The 17,916-nt window shown below is 35.9% G+C and overlaps 1 protein-coding gene and 1 pseudogene across 1 annotated transcript in view; one reads left to right on the top strand and one right to left on the bottom strand.

Annotated features, from left to right (window-relative positions):
• Window positions 1-17,916, top strand: part of NDUFAF2 (NADH:ubiquinone oxidoreductase complex assembly factor 2) — a 134,557-nt gene that overhangs the window by 3,233 nt on the left and 113,408 nt on the right. The gene's annotated exons all lie outside the window — the stretch shown is intronic.
• Window positions 4,968-5,504, bottom strand: LOC112839429 (divergent paired-related homeobox-like; annotated as a pseudogene).

Here is a 17,916-nt window from a genome sequence, read left to right as displayed (position 1 = left end):
TAGTTGGCATTTTAAATAAAAAGATGTTAACATATTATTATTGAAAGTTTGCTTGCTCTGTGGAAGATTGCTTAGTAAAAGATGCCCCAAATAAACTTTTGTCTAGAAATTTCCTTTGATATTGCACCCTTTTTATTTATACTATCTCTGAGTTTTTATACATCTGGTTCCATTTATCTCATGTTTCAAAACGAGTTCCCTTCCTAAGGTAAATTCTTGTATACTTAATTCTGACTAGAACGTCTTTGAACCTTGTTTTATTATTTTCATCTTTATCTTTTGCACATTTATTAAACATCTGCACCCAGTTAAAACTAGCAAGTTTATTACTGAAAGACTATTGTGAGTTGTTAATTTCCTAATGGACATTGTGAATGTCCAAATTTGGGAAGGAAGGTGAATATCGTGCATAATTTGCAAAAAACAAAGTTTGGAGTATTGTGTTTGGCTCTGGATACCACACTTTAGGAGAGATGACTGAAAATCTAGAGTGTTCAGACAGGAGTAGTTATGAAGATGAAAATTTCTTGAAATTGTATCTATGACTATTAGCTATGAATTTTGAGGAAATTTATCCTGTGAAGAGAAGATTTAGGAGCAGCTTCAGATATTTGGAAGATTGTTGTATAGAAAAGGATTAGGTTCGGGCACCTGGGTGGCTCAGTTGGTTAAGCGACTGCCTTCGGCTCAGGTCATGATCCTGGAGTCCTGGGATCGAGTCCCACATCGGGCTCCCTGCTCAGCAGGGAGTCTGCTTCTCCCTCTGACCCTCTTCCCTCTCGTGCTCTCTATCTCTCATTCTCTCTCAAATAAATAAATAAAATCTTTAAAAAAAAAAAAAAAGAAAAGGATTAGGTTCATCTCTGCAGCCCTTTAAATCAGAACTTAGATCAGAGGGGAGATGTTTACCTTTTTTGAAGAAATAACTTTCAGCCTATTAGAGTCATGCTAGAAAAGGAAGGGAGTGCCTTGTGTTTAATTGTAGCTGAGAGAATTTAGGGAGATAAGGAGCTGGACACATTTGATCAGCACCTTGAATGATAAATAAAATTTCAGAAAGAGTGGTTGAAGAGCATTCCCAGTCAGGGCTAGGAAGGGATAGGAAATACCACAGAAAGTAGAAGGTAGTCCCATGCTGGTAGGCTTCAGTGGAGAAGAGCTAGAGAAAGCTGTTTTAGTGAGGGGGTTGACGGGTCAAATACTAAATGGCCTTGAATACTGTGAGTTTGAAGTTTGCACTTTATTCTCTAGCTGGTAGGTAGCCATTGAAAAGCTTGTGACATGATCAGAGCTCTTAAAGAAATGACCCAAAGCCCTGTAGAAGGTGAGCTAGAGGGGAGAGGGAGGAGCTGAAATGCTATTTGGTGGGAGCATTGCTAGATTGACTGTGATTCTGGAAAGAGATCTTAGTAGACTCAAATGATGGGAATAGAAAGAAATGTTTTTTTTTTTTTCAAAGATTTTATTTATTCATTTGAGACAGAGAGAGAGCATGAGCAGGGGAAGAGGGAGAGGGAAAAGCAGACTTCCCGCCGAGCAGGGAGCCCAAAGCGGGACTTGATCCCAGCACCCTGAGATCATGACCCAAGCTGAAGGCAGATGCTTAACCATCTAAGCCACCCAGGTGCCCAGAAAAGTTTTGATTTAGCAAAACTTTTGCACTTGATAATTACTTAGATTGGTGGAACGGGAAAGAAAAGATGAGAGGCCAAAGGTGATTTTGTTTCAAATCTGGAGAGCCTGTGGATTATGATGTACAGATTCATGCAAATAAAGGCTTAAGAGGGACAAATGCAAATAGAGAAGTAGGCTTTAGGGTGGGTTGGTAAAAGAGTAAGTGGAATTTGTTAGAATAGGACAGCTGTATAATCAGGCAGTTATATACTCAGATCTGCAGTTCCAAAGATGTTAGTGATTAAAATGCAGATTTGGAAGCCATCTTTATATAGGTGATCCCTAAAACTGTAGGGATATTTGAATTCACGTAGGGAGAGAGTAATCATAAGATGAGATTAAGAGGCAGATATATGGGAACACTGTCATTTCAGGGGCTTCCCATTCAAGGAGGAATATACCCACACTACCTGGCTGACATTCATGACCTTTGAGTCCATCCTGAAAGTGACGTTTGTCTATAATCTAATCTTTAGATCAATAATTTTGTAAGAAGCGTAGATATTTATGCTGTTAGAACTGAAAGCTTACATGATTTTTACCAGGGACCTGAATCAGACAATAGTTATTTAATTGTAGTTATTTTAATTTTCAGCACCCAGAAAAAAATAAATTAAAACTTGATTGAACAAAGCTATTTAGAGGTTATATTTAGACTGTTACTTTTCGTGATACCGAGCTTCAGTTGATGTTCCCAAAACAGAATTGGTTGGGGGCAAGGCAGGGATAGCAACGGACAGTAGATAACAGTGATGCCTTCTTTCAGAATCCGGGATAGTAGATAGATTTATTTTTGGAATACATTTTTAAAAAAACTGTAAAAACCCTCATTAGGGCTTTTTTTGCATAGTGAATTGTTTACACTAGGCTATTAGCAGTGATTTTCAAATTGTCATATTTTAATAATTAGGAAATAAATCTATTCAAGTTCAACATTTTAATAGAAAATGTTACATTCTAAAGGAATTTTTTCATTTTGTTCTCAGTTTTTTAATGAAGCATTATTTGTACATTTATGAGAATTGTGAACAAAGAAAAATTTGTGCTAAAGTTTTCATGAAAGCATTTACTGCCAGATAATATCTTGTATACTTTCTAATTTATATGGGTATATTTAGATTCACATGTATTTGGATTATCAGTGTGTCAAACACATTATTTATAATAACATTTCCTGAATTTTATATATTAAGCTTTTGGTTAAAAAAAAAAGTCCTTTAAATACTGAGTGTTCAAACACTTTTGAGAAGCTAGTTCAGAAGAGGTATAGACCAAACTTTAAAAGTAATAATTTTAAATTGAGGTTTGTCGATCAAAAATTGAATTTTATTTAAAATTGAAGGGTATTTTATATCAGTTCTATGTGCTTCCTTTTTTTTAAAAGAATGTTATAGTAATTTGATTTAACCTTTTGTTCTAACCAGAGAATCACTTCTGTTTTATTTATTTATCCTTTTATTTAATTTTAACTATTGAGCTAAGAAATATTTCCAGACATAAAAAGTAGAGAAAATGAGGGGTGCCTGGGTGGGTCAGTTAACTGAGTGTGGAACTCTTGGTTTGGTTTTGGCTTAGGTCTGTGATCTCAGGGTCATGAGGTCCAGCCCTTTCTCAGACTCTGGGCTCAGTGGGGAGTCTTCTTGGGATTTTCTCCCTCTCCTTCCCTTTCTGCCCCTCCCCCTGTGCATATTCAGGCTCTCCTCTCTCTCAAATAAATAAATAAAATCTTTAAAAATAAAAGTAGGGGGCACCTGAGTGGCTCAGTCGGTTAAGTGTCTGCATTTGGCTCAGGTCATGATCCCAGGACCCTGGGATCAAGCCCTGCATCAGGCTCCTTACTCAGTAGGGAGCCTGCTTCTCCCTCTCCCTTGGCCTGCTGCTCCCCCTGCTTGTGTGCTTTCGCTCACCTGTTCTCTCTCTCAAATCAGTAATTAAAATCTTAAAAAAAAAAAAGTAGAGAAAATGATAAAACAAACCTCCATGTACCCATCATTTGCTTTCCCAGATAACAACTCATGGCTAAATTTTATTTTTTCCCTGGCTCTACTCATCTTTCCTCTTATTTTGAAGCAAATACTAAATATGATGTCAGTTTACTTGTAAACATCTTAGATTATGTCTCTGAAACACAAGGCTCCACTTTTTAAATATGACAGTAATCATCATCTCGTATAGAAATCAACAATTCCTTAACATCATCAAATATCCTTTTTGTCACATTTCCTTGATTGTCCCTGGTCTTGTTGATTGATTGATTTGTTGACTTATTTTTGCAATTTATATAAATTTAGCTCCAATCTCTATATTATAATTGCTAATATGTTTTTAAGTCTCTTGAAATTTGTAAGTTCTCTTTTTATGTTGATTCCCCCCCACCCCCTGCTTTCACACACAGACCCCTGCTTTTTTTGGGAGTGGGTGTTGAAAGAAAGTAACTTTTCTTTTTAAATGATGGCATGAATCCATTTATATTTGTTGTAGTAAGTGATTTATTTAGTCTTACTTTAGTCATCTTATTTTTTATGCTTTCTGTTGGTTATGTTTTCTTATTCCTGACTACCCTCCTGAGATGACTTTTGCAACATATCCCTTATTTTACTTGAAAGTGATTGTACCAAGGGATACCTATATTAATGCTGTATGCCTGTGGCTTCTCATAGGGCTCTGGTCAAATTTTTCTGGGAGAACTATACTCATTACTCAGGATGCTTCACTTTTAGCTTCTGCAAATAGAAATCTTAAGAATGCCATATCAGGTCAGATTTTCTTTTTGACCTTTGATCTCAGACCTGCTGCTTTTTTTTTTTTAGTCTCATTGTATATATTTATTGAGATATAATTTAAAAATTGTCTCCAGCTTTACTGAGATACAAGTGTAAGGTGTATGATGTGTTGATTTGATACATTTATATATTGCAAAATGGTTACTGCCGTGGCATTAGCTGACACTTCCGTCCTGTCACGTGATTGTTTTGTGTGTGTGTGTGTGTGTGTGTGTGTGTGTGTGTGTGTGTGGTGTATGTTATACAATATTACAGTTCTGTGTCTTTGGATGAATTTATACATGCAGGTTCCTGCCATCCGAATTACAACATGAAACATCCCCATCGCAATAGTTTATTGAGTGACTCTTGCCACTTAGTTCCACCCCACAGGCACTTGTGGGTCTTTTTTTCTTTTCACGGAGCCCATTTCTGAAATGCCTCCATGTTGCGCAGATCTCGACTCTGTCTCTCGTCTGGAATCATTGTGAATCGTTACAGTAGGTGACCTTTTGTGTCTGGCTTTGCTCACTAAGTTCTTTGTGGAGTTGAAGAACCCAAAGAGTTAGCAGTGAAGCTTGTGGAAAGAATTTGGGATTCCGTAATGGGACATAGGGAGTAGATATTAGGACCTCGGCAGCAGCTGAAATGGACTATTTTGTGGCCAAAAAAATGGTCTGGGAGAGCCTTAAAATTGGAGCATATGCTGAGTTGGAAGGAAGGAATGGGGTGATCTGTATAAACCAGGGAAGCAGGGTAGGCACCATCGGGGGCTCCTGGAGCGGCATCCGTGTATCTCTTGGAAGAGCTGGTCTTGACTTCCACCCCAGCTAATTACTGTTGTTTGGCTTTCCTGACTTTTGCTCTGTGGTTCTTGAACCAAACCTGCAGTACGGTGGGATGTATCTCCAGTTTCGAGGCCATTTCTTTCTGAAGGCTGGGAGCGGGGTATGGGTTCTTGCTGAACAGGAATTCCAAATCTGCTAGTTGTTTCTCAGGGAACATGGTTCGTTTCCCTTGTGAATGTTTCTGATCCTTTCCTTTAGAAAGGTCCCCTGCGCCTGCCATCCCATCTAGCTGGATCCCCATGCTCTGGTCCTTTGTCCTACTTTTTTTATTTTTAACCATTTTTTTGCCCTGTGCTCTCAGGCCTGTTGCTCTAAGCTTGGGGTTTTCTCAGAATTTTTGGGGGGGAAAAAACTTACAGAGATTCTTCCAATGTGGCTTGTATGTCTGCTAGCTCATAAGCCGGTAAGCATTCCTAAATTTGCCTTCCAGCTCATCCTGTACCATTCATTAATTTCTCATGTAACAAATATTTAGTCAGCACTGCTGTATACAAAACATACCTGTTTTATGTATTTCAGGTCTGTTTGCCTCAGTTTCTGGTCTTTTGATGTAGCTTCATCCCCCACTTATATTTTGAAAGATAAACGAGGTAAACAATTAATGGCCATTTTATTATTATTTTTTAAAGATTTTATTTTTAAGTAATCTTTACACTCAACATGGGACTCAAACCTACAGCCCCAAGATCAAGAGTGGCACACTGCACCGACTAAGCCAGCCAGGTGCCCCAATCAATGGCTGTTTTAAACTGAAGTTTTTTCCTCCATTTTGTTCTCAATTTAGCATAGCCTTCAGTCATTTTAGTAATGGTCACATTAATGATAACTACCATTCATCAAGTGCTAACTCTAATTCATGTCTTTACAACACCCATATAACTAGGGATTATTATCCTCTTTTTCAACATGAGGTGATTGTTTCATTTCTGAATACTTAAATAAGCTTCATGTATACATGTTTGGGTACAGAGTAGGTACTCACAAAACAGCTGTTCAATGAATTGAGATATTTATGGATCCAGAATTATAATAACAAAAACAAAGCAAAATTTTAAAAACCACAGGAAATGATGTTGTTTTATAAAATCTTAAAACAGGTGATTAAAGGATATATGCTTTTTATTTTATGATGAATGGCCAAATTATTCTTCACGGTCTAAAATGCCCTCATTAGAAATAAGCGTATCTTTTCCATAACTTTTCTAATGTGGTTCCAGTTGGACTTAGCTTAGTCCGTGATCTTCCAAACTTAGTTTTATTACTAGCCTCAAACTTCTGTTAAGATACCCAGTCTTATTTTTTTCCCTTAAGGGTGAATATATCATCATCTGATAATCCAAAACCTGCATCATCTAGTGTTAAATATAATTACAGAGTTGCTTTGTTTTTGATGATGTTGCCTCAACCTGTTTGTATTTAGTATTTAAATATACTAAAAACTATAATGAATTAGTACTTGGTTAAGATGTTGTTATTAAGAACCAGACAAATCACATGGTCAGAATTATTAAATAAGGTGTGTCTTGATTTTGAAGGTAATCGGAAGATCATGGTACAACTCTTTAAGGTAGATAGTCTAACATTTGGGAAATAACGAAAACATTTCAAGTTTTTCCAGCAGGTGGCAGGATTGTTTAAAATATTTGTAGGGTGCCAGTTTATTAAACATTTTTTCTTTGAGCTGATTTGAATGAAGCATCTTTTCTCTAAAATAATTGGATTTAGGGGCACCTGGATGGCTCATTGGGTTAAGCATCTGACTCTTGGTTTCAGCTCAAGTCATGATCTCCGGGTCCTGGGAAAGAGCCCTGTGTGGCTCTGTGCTCAGTGGGGAGTATTCTCCCTCTCTTGCTTCTCCCCCATTCCTCCATAAATAAATAAGTAAATCTTAAAAATAAATAAAATAAAATAATTGGATTTATATTTTTTCCTCTAAATAAACCCTGCACTACTGCTTTATAAACTGCTAACTCTTAAGGATTTTAAAATGACACTGAATTTTTCCTAGTCAGTAATGAACAACGATATAAATGGCAATTATGTTTTGAAGAATTGACCAAAAATTTAAAAAATCATACATATAATTTTTAGAATAGGAAGTGATATTCTGTCTTAAGTTGTCAGAGATCACAATGTAATCATTACCAGGGACATCATCAAATTGATAGAATACCCTAAAATGTTTTATATTAGCTAAATTAAGTTTTTTGTTTAGGGATATCTAGAAGAAATTGAACTTACTTTAAAATACCTTGTCGAATATAAAGTAATAATTATAAACTTTATATAGGTTGTCTCAGGGTGATCTGAAGGTTGGATTTTTAATTTTCTGATCTTCATTTTATTTTATTTTTTTTAAAGGTTTTATTTATTTATTTATTTGCCAGAGAGAGGGAGAGTACACACAGGGGGAGCGGCAGACAGAGTGAAAGGCAGGCTCCCCGCTGAGCAAGGAGCCCGACGTGGGACTCGATCCCAGGCCCTGAGATTATGACCGGAGCTGAAGGCAGACGCTTAACCATCTGAGCCACCCAGGCGCCCTCTCATCTTCATTTTAATATTTCACTCCTTAATTGTGTTTTCTTCTGAGATTATTTCAGTTGCTTACTGAAATCCCTACTTTTGCTTGTGTCTGCATTCCATGTACTTGAGCACTGAATTGTATTTTGGTGAACAGAGAATACCAAAGTTTTCCCTGTAGTCCTTGATTGCATTCCTGCCCCATACCAGTAGAACCACATCTGTGTCATACTTTGATCTATAAGAAGAACAGGATGAAATGTCACAGTCCTACGTGTTAGTCCTTTATACTGGCTTTAAAATGAACGTAAGCATCCTTAATCTTGAATTCTGTCTTTCCCTGCCAGGGAAATACAGGATTTTTGTTTGTTTGTTTTTTAGCCAAAACAGAAACTAATAGTGGAAGAGTGACCAGACTATATTATATCTGTTTCTAAGTGAGGCTGAAAATATGTAATAGAAAAGAATCATTTGTCCTCTTTTGCTTTGAAGATTTTATAATTGCTTTACATTAAGAATAGTAATGGCAATAATGATAATTGGTATTAAATACTGTGGATTAGGCACTATTCCTAGCACTTGTCATGATTCGCTGTACTTGTGGAAGAATTATAACAAATAAGGAAAATAACATATCCTTTGTTGATTTGTCAGCGTTAGTGATGAGAACTCCATTTGTATTAACATATTTGTGCAAAAGCCAGTTTCTCTGTGTCAGTTTAAATCAGATGGAACTGTTAACTTTTCTTACTTAGGCCTGTCCCTTTTCAGAGTACTACTTTGTTCAGCAATTCATTTCAGCTGCTATTTTAAAATTTTCTAAGTGTTTCTCTGCAAGAACTACAAAATTGAGTTAACATGCTTGCTTTTGAGAGTTGACAATGGGATTGAATAGAGAATTCTCTTCAGAATCATAGTACAGACTTCATTATATCATTGTTAGAATAAATTTCCATTTTAAACAATGACTTAGAAATATATATAATTTTTTTAAAATTAGTTTTGTCATTTTAACACAGAAGCAGCTCTTTCTTTCATCTTTATTGCCTTTGCTGTGACTGGTGCTTCCATCTTGTGGTCCAATTGACAAATTGCACCCTTTGCAGCAATCTAATTAAAACTTTCTCTCCCCACCCCCCCCAGCTGAGTATATCATTTAAAGTTACTTATTTTCTGCGCTTTGTTTATTAAAAGCATAAAAGCATAACTCTTTTTTTTCGAGGTTTTATTTAAATTCCAGTTAGTTAACAGATAATGTAATACTGGTTTCAGGAGTAGAATTTAGTGATTGATCACTTACAGATAAAACACAGTGCTCCTCGTAACAAATGCCCTCCATAACACCCATCACCCATTTAGCCCATCCCCTCACTCACCTCCCCTCCAGCAACCCTCAGTTCGTTCTCTATAGTTAGGAGTCTCTTATGGTTTGTCTCCCTGTCTGTTTTTATCTTATTTTTCCTTCCCTTCCCCTACGTTTATCTGTTTTGTTTCTTAAATTCCGCATATGAGTGAGATCATATGGTATTTGTCTTTCTTTCATGGACTGACTTCACTTAGCATAATGCTCTCTAGCTCCATGCATATCGTAGCAAATGGCAAATGGCAAGCTTTCATTCTTTTTTATGGTTCAGTAACATTCCATTGTGTGTGTGTGTGTGTGTGTGTGTGTGTGTATGTACATACCACATCTTTTTTATCCATTCATCAGTAGATGGACATTTGGGCTCTTTCCATAATTTGGCTATTGTTGATAATGCTGCTATAGACATCAGGGTGCATGTATCCCTTCAAATTAGTGTTTTTGTATCCTTTGGCTAAATATGTAGTAGTGCAATTGCTGGATTGTAAGGTAGTTCTATTTTTAACTTCTTGATGAACCTCTATACTGCTGCACCAGCTTGCAGTCCCACCAACAGTGTAAGAGGGTTCCCCTTTCTCTGCATCCTCACTAACATCTGTTGTTTCTTGTGTTGTTAATTTTAGCCATTCTGACAGATGTGAGGTAGTATCTCATTGTACTTTCGATTTGTATTTCCCCAATGGGGAGTGATGTTGAGCAACATTTCATGTGTGTTAGCCATCTGGATGTCTTCTTTGGAAAAATGTTTATTCATCTCTTCTACCCATTTTTTAACTGGATTATTTGGGTTTTTATTTTTTATTTTTTAAAGATTTTATTTATTTATTTGATAGGGAACACAAGCAGGGGGAGTGGGAGAGGGAGAAGCAGGCTTCCTGTGGAGCAGGGAGCCCAATGCGGGGCTCAATCTGAGGTCATGGGATCATGACCTGAGCCAAAGGCAGACGCTTAAAGACTGAGCCACCCAGGCGCCCCTTATTTGGGTTTTTAGGTGTTGAGTTTGCTAAGTGCTTTGTAGATTTTTGGGTATAAACCCTTTATCAGATATGCCGTTTGCAAATATTTTCTCCCATTCCAAAGGTTGCCTTTTAGTTTTTTTTTTTTTTAAGATTTTATTTATTTATTTGACAGAGACAGAGATAGCAAGAACAGGAACACAAGCAGCGGGAGTCGGAGAGGGAGAGCAGGCTTCCCTCCAAGGAGGGAGCCCGATGTGGGACTCGATCCCAGGACACCCTGGGATCATGACCTGAGCCGAAGGCAGACGCTTAATGACTGAGCCACCCAGGCGCCCTGCCTTTTAGTTTTGTTGATTGTTTCCTTTGCTATGCAGAAGCTTCTTATCTTGATGCAGTTCCAATAGTTCATTTTTGCTTTTGTTTCCTTTGCTTCTGGAGACGTATCCAGTAAGAAGTTGCTACAGCCAATGTCAAAGAGGTTGCTGTCTGTGTTCTCCTGTAGGATTTTGGTGGCTTCCTCTCTCACATTTAGGTCTTTCATCCATTTTGAGTTTATTTTTGTGTATGGTATACGAAAGGAGTCCAGTTTCATTCTTTTGCATGTTGCTGTCCAGTTTTTCCAACACCATTTGTTAAAGAGACTGTCTTTTCTCCATTGGATATTCTTTCCTGCTTTGTCAAAGATTAGTTGACCATAGAGTTGTGGGTTCATTTCTGGGTTTTCTAATCTGTTCCATTGATCTATATGTCTATTTTTCTGCCAGTATCATACTGTCTTGATCACTACCACTTTGTAATATAACTTGAAGTCAGGAATCATAATGCCTCCTTTGCTTTGCTTTCCTTTTTCAAGATTGCTTTGGCTAGTCAGGGTCTTTTGTGGTTCCGTACAAATTTTAGGATTTGTTTGTTCTAGCTCTGAAAAATGCTGGTGTTATTTTGATAGGGATTGCATTAAATGTATAAATTGCTTTGGGTAGTATAGACATTCTAACAATATTTGTTCTTCTAATCCATGAGCATGGAATGTTTTCCCGTTTCTTTGTGTCATCTTCAGTTTCTTTCGTAAATGTTTTATGTTTTTCAGGTACAGATATTTTACCTCTTTGGTTAGACTTATTTCTAGGTATCATACTGGTTTTGGTGCAGTTGTAAATGGAACTGATTCCTGATCTCTTGTTCTGCTGCTTCATTATTGGTTTATAGAAATGCCACAGATTTATGTATGTTGATTTTGTATCCTGCAACCTTACTAAATTCATGTATTAGTTCTAACAATTTTTTGGTGGAGTCTTTTGGGTTTTCTACATAGAGTATCATGTTTGTGAAGAGTGAAAGTTTGACTTCTTCCTTGCTGATTTGGATGCATTTTATTTCTTTATGCTTTCTGATTACTGAGGGTAGGACTTCCAGTACAATATTAATAGTGGTGAGAGTGGACATCCTTGTCTTTTTCCTGACCATGGTGGAAAAGCCCTTAGTTTTTCCTCATTGAAGATGATATTAACTGTGGGTTTTTCATATATGGCCTTTATGATGTTGAGGTATGTTCCCTCTATCCCTACTTTGTTGAGGGTTTTTATCATGAATTGATGTTGTACTTTGTCAAATGCTTTTTCTTCATCTATTGGGAGGATCATATGGTTCTTATCCTTGTTTTGTTAATGTGGTATATCACGTTGATTGATTTGCAAATATTGAATCACCTTTGCAACCCGGGAATAAATCCTCTTGATCATGGTGAATGATTCTTTTAATATACTGTTGGATTTGATTTGCTAGTATTTTGTTGAGAATTTTTGCATCCATGTTCCCCTGGGTTATTGCCTTGTAGTTCTCTTTTTTAGTGAATTCTTTGGTTTTGGAAGCAGGGTAACGCTTGCCTCATAGGATGAGTTTAGATGGTTTCCTTCCATTTATATTTTTTGGAATACTTTGAGAAGACTAGGTATTAACTCTTCTTTAAATGTTTGGTAGAATTCCCCTGTGAAGTCAGCTGGCCCTGGACTTTGGGATTATTGATTCAGTTTCTTTGCTGGGTATTGGTGTTCAAGTTTTCTATTTCTTCCTGTTTCAGTTTTGGTAGTTTATATGTTTCTAGAAATTTATCCATTTTCTTCCAGATTGTCCAATTTGTTAGTATATAATTTTTCATAGTATTCTTTTATAATTGTTTGTATTTCTGTGGTGTTGGTTGTTATTTTTCCCCTCTCATTTGTAACTTTATTTTTATGGATCCTTTCTCTTTTCTTTTTGATTAATCTGGCTAGGGATTTATCACTTGTATTAATTTTTTCCAAGAACCAGCTTCTGGTTTCATTGATCTGTTCTACTATTTTTTTAGTTTCTGTATCATTTATTTCTGCTCTGGTCTTTATCACTTCCCTTCTTCTGCTGGCTTTAGGCTTTGTTCTAATTTTTCTAGCCCCTTTAGGTGTAAAGTTAGGTTGTTTATTTGAGATATTTTTTGCTTCTTGAGGTAGGCCTATATTGCTATATCCTTCCCTCTTAGGACTGCTTTTGCTGCATCCCAAAGGTTTTGGACCATCATGTTTTCATTTTCATTTGTTTCCATGTATTTTTTTATTTCTTCTTTAATTTTCTGGTTGACCCATTCATTCTGTAGTAGCATGTTCTTTAACCTCCATGTATTTGTGCTCTTCCCAAATTTTTTCTTGTTGTTGACTACAATTTTCATAGCTTTGTGGTCAGAAAATATGCATGCTGTGATCTCAGTCTTTTTGTACTTGCTGAGGCCTGATTTGTGACCTAGTATGTGATCTCTTCTGGAGAATGTCCCTAGTATGTGATCTGTTCTGGAGAATGCACTTAAAAAGAATGGATTGTGCTGCTTTAGGATGAAATGTTTTCTTTTTTTTTTTTAAGATTTTATTTATTTATTTGACAGAGAGAGACACAGTGAGAGAGGGAACACAAGCAGGGAGAGTGGAAGAGGGAGAAGCAGGCTTCCCACTGAGCAGGGAGCCTGTGGGACCCGATCCCAGGACTCTGGGACACTTAATGACTGAGCCACCCAGGCACCCCAAGAAAAGTATTCTTTTTGCAAAATTTGAGGTCTTAATCAAATTTTCTAAGGATTTTTTTAATCTTTGATTAATATTCATTATCTTTTGAATCACCTTTCATGTTTTAGTCTTTATTAGTCTATCTCAGATACCTCAATTAGAAATTAATTTTTTTGTGATTTTACATTACTTTCATAGACTTCATGAAGCTATCTGTTTCAAGATTTGCAATTTCACTTTGCATTCAACTAATGCTGTATTTGTAAACATTGGAAAATTAGAGAAATTGATATGTAAGTAAAGAGGTTGCCTTGGAGAGTGAGTACAAATTAAAATACTGAGTAGATATTTAAAAGTGAACCAATATTATAAGCTTATTTTGTGTGTATTTTTATTTATGTTGAAGCTATTGCTTTCCTACATATACAAGAAACTGTAGTTACTCTATTAATAAATATATAATAAGTGAGGAAATCTGGGACTTAAATACTTGCAATTTGCTTTCCACTCACTGGCAAGATTTTTGAAAATATAGTCAATGTACTTATTGTAAGTCTAATCTAGAATTCACTGTTCTCTAAGTATTTAACTTTGTGCCCCGCACTGTGTTATAGGTGATCACTTTTGTAGCATTTCCCTGACTGTGTTCTTCTGGACAGTGTCAGGTGTTTAGGAAAGTGAGTTTATCCATTAGACTAACAGTTATTGAATATCTACTATGTGGCAGGCACAGTTCTAGGCATTAGAGATGTATCAATAAATAGAATACTAAAAAATTCCATGCCCTTAATTGAGCAGAGAGCCCTTCATGGTGCATGATCCCAGGACCCCAAGATCATGACCCAAGCCAAAGGCAGACGCTTAACCAACTGAGCCACCCAGGCGTCCCATGAGAAGGTAACATATTGAACAAAGACTTGATTGGAGGAGGTGAGGAAGGTAGCCAAGTGGCTTTCTGCAGCAGGAGCACATGGTCAGACGGAGTAACAGTGCAGATTAGCTTTTTACTCTGAATGAAGGGGGTGGGGCGTTATCCTCAGCACTTACATCGGTACCTAACATAAACTAGATTCCTCATGTATCTAGTGTCTGTTAAATTGAAGGAAGTAGGCTCCACAGGGGTAGACTTTGGCTTACCTTATCTCATTACTTTCTTGTACTGCTTTTGCTGCTTCTCTCTCTTAAGCAGCAGCAGGATAAAGAGAAATGTAGTCCCTTTGAGAATATAAAAGCCCTCGAGATGGTTTCACTTTAAATCCAAAAGATTTCCTTGTCATTTTACCTCTAAAATTTGATTTTCTTTTTTTAAGATCTTATTTCTGAGGCCTCCCTTTTGGCATCTGAAATGAACCTACATTTAGTGACTGTTCCCAGCAATGTCTCTTTTTTTTTCTTTTCGTTTCTGTTTTTTTAGGAATCAGATATATTGTTCTAAGCCTGTGTGCTGTATCGAGGGAGGCAGATGGTTTAAGAGGAGGAGAAATGGACAGTGCATCAAAACTAGGACCTCTTTCTGCCCCTTTCATCCTTCTTTTTAATAGTTATTTAACATTATCTATGTGCTAGCTGTGTGTTTTTTAAATTAATAGACTTTATTTTTTAGAAATAACATTTTCACAAATTACTGAATAAAATATTTCAGGTAGTTTAGTTAATGATCAAGATCACAATAAATAAAATTGTATAATTTAATCAAATACAAGCATTTTTAAAATTGTAAATACTTTTCCTGACATAGTGGAGTTTAGCATATACTGTCACTGAAGGTCAGAAGTAAAATTATGAGCCATTGAGAAGATATTCAGTGTAGAAATGGGGGTATTTAAATTTTATGTACACTTTTTTTTTAACTTTTAAAAAATAACCAAGTTTTACCAAAGCTGAAATACATGCAAAACAATTTAAATCTATAGTAAAACTTACACAGATGCAGATGTGCTTATATTAAGCAGACTTTCTCAGGTTATTGTAGTTTGTTAATTACGTGAATTATGGAATAATGCTATTCAAATGATATTTAGGTAGGCATTTATCTCACATGTATTTTCTGTATTTCCCAAAGTACCCTTGCCCTCATGACTAATTTTGACCACTCAACAATCCGTACAAAAGAGCAGTTGCTGGTAAAATAGCATACTCATCTATAAACCCATTTCTATTGGAGACACCTTATATTTTTCCTTCATGACTCTTTCATAGGTGTTTTTCCCCCACTGAATCTTAGATTCACTTAAGTTTTCCACTTGAAAGCATTGACTTTGCATTTGTAGTTTTCTAAAGAGCAACTTTAAAAACAAAATCTAGCATTAAAATGAATAAAGTAGGGGCGCCTGGGTGGCTCAGTCGTTAAGCGTCTGCCTTTGGCTCAGGTCATGATCCCAGGGTCCTGGGATCGAGCACCGCATTGGGCTCCCTGCTCGGCGGGAAGCCTGCTTCTCCCTCTCCCACTCCCCCTGTTTGTGTTCCCTCTCGCTGTGTCTCTCTCTGTCAAATAAATAAATAAAATCTTAAAAAAAAAAGTAAAAATAATCTAGCATAATTTATGTTAAAAAGTATTTTTAAGTTAAGTAATTCCTGGATTTTCTTTCATTTCTTTGTTAAACACTGAAAGTTACTCTGGTAGAAAATTGGAGTTAAAATGTTTTTATTCTGATTTTATTATATTATCAAAAACCACATGAGCAGCTTGAATAAGAAAGATGAAGAAATCATTAAGTCATTTAAATTTTTGTGTGTATGTGTGTCTAACTTTAAGACACAGTTATTTCCTTCCAGATATGAACTGTAAAGGGAGGGCCTTTTGAATGGCTACTTTTATTCATTTATGGATGAAGCAACTGGGGTCTGAAATAGATTGTTACTGGCCCACAGCTCCTAAGACCTCAAGCTGTATTTTTCCAATGTAGTTTAACAAAAATGATCTTTAAAACTGATTTTATAGTATACTAACTTTTTATTAGTATGTACCACACAATAAATACTTTAGTCTCTATACCAATTAAACTTTCTTTAGTGTCATCATGTATATATTTATAATACATATTTATATGTGAAATATAAATATATATAAGTTTATATTGTATATACACATGTGCACACACTCTACATATTTATAGCTTTTTATCTGTCTTTCTTTTGAAAATAATCTTCTATTTATCAGAACCAAATCAAGCTTTATAGCTAGTTCATGAAACCATGAAAGCAGCAAAGTTTTATGATGGAAGCTTTGACACATACCAACAGTAGTAGCCCAGTACTGTGTGGCACATGTTGATCAGCACAAAGGATTTGTGATTGCAGTATAGTTTCCAATCAGTCTCTTTTGAAACTCATCAAAAATTGTGTATGGCCCTGTTGTGCAGTATTTCTATAACCATGTATGACTTCACTAAAATGTTTCATTTAGGCAGGAGAGCCAAATGAGGAAAATAACTGAAACATTGGAAATACTGTAAAAACAATTGGTTAAACTGTGAGAAAGGAAAATGGGTCAAAGCCAGGGTCGGATTTTTGTCAGCTATATAACCACTTGTCTAGTTCAAATTCTGTATGATGAAAAGGCTGTCCACACTGGTATTAAAAAACTTAATTGAGCTCTCTTTGGCTAACTTACTTTTGATTCATAAGCTTGATGATAAATCTTGATAACCTGTTGATATGACATTAGAGTTTAATTAGAAAATAAAAGCATTAAGCACAATTATTTAAACTAATAAGGTTTTCTTTTTCTTTTTTTGAATTATTTTAATGGGTACCATTTTATACCCATTAGTGAATAAAATCTTTTCAGGATCTCCTTTTCCATTCTAACCTTTATTGTGCTTGGATTTCTTCCTCCTTATATTTTTTAATTGCATGCTTGTGCGAGAACAAAATTTTGAAAATGTCTAAAATAGCAGCCTCTAAATTAGGTATATATATCTTGGAAAAAGGTTTATTTTCTGGCCACCTGCCAAGTGTCCTGCTAAATTATTGGCAACCAAGTACTTAATGTGACTTTTAGTCAATAAATGGCACCCATCTGTATCTTTTCTTTTTTGGGGAATATAAAATAGTCAAATTTTTTAACTGTAAGAGTCTCAGAAATGAGTCTGGGTCAGGTTCGGAGCCAGCAGAATTAAATGTGTAGCTACTGCTTAATTTGTCAAAAAGATATTCAGGAACATTTTGGGTGACTATAAACTTGAATGAATGAGCAAATACACTAACAAGTCTAAAGCTTTAATTTTAATATTAGGGCAATTGTAATCATTAACATTTAACCATGTCCTTTAAGAAACTGACAGTGAAGGAACAAAAAAATGATCATTTTTTAAAATTCCTAGTATGGGGGTGCCTGGGTGGCTCAGTTGGTTAAGCGACTGCCTTCGGCTCAGGTCATGATCCTGGAGTTCCAGGATCAAGTCCCTCATCAGGCTCCCTGCTCAGCAGGGAGCCTGCTTCTCCCTCTGACCCTCCCCCCTCTCATGTGCTCTCTCTCTTTCATTCTCTCTCTCAAATAAAAAAAATAAATAAAATCTTAAAAATAAATAAATAAATAAAATTTCTAGTATGTATCATTTTGGAGAATTATTCTTATATGATGTTTGTTTTGTGAGAATAATGAAATAAGACATGTGACACCTCCTAATAAATTGTTTTAGCAATAAGAAATCGTTGCTGTTTTGGAACTTTTAGTAGCTTGGTGACCTTTAAAAAAATGTTCCTTTTGTTTAATGAATATGTGGAATAGACTTATAAAATTTTATTTTCTCTCAATATGCT

Source organism: Callorhinus ursinus, unplaced genomic scaffold (assembly GCF_003265705.2).
Source record: "Callorhinus ursinus isolate GAN/ISIS: 27379988/994484 unplaced genomic scaffold, GSC_fseal_2.0 scaffold23, whole genome shotgun sequence".
In the NCBI taxonomy this organism is placed as follows: domain Eukaryota; kingdom Metazoa; phylum Chordata; class Mammalia; order Carnivora; family Otariidae; genus Callorhinus; species Callorhinus ursinus.
Note: the sequence above shows the minus strand (reverse complement) of the source record. Positions and strands in the feature narration are given on the sequence as shown.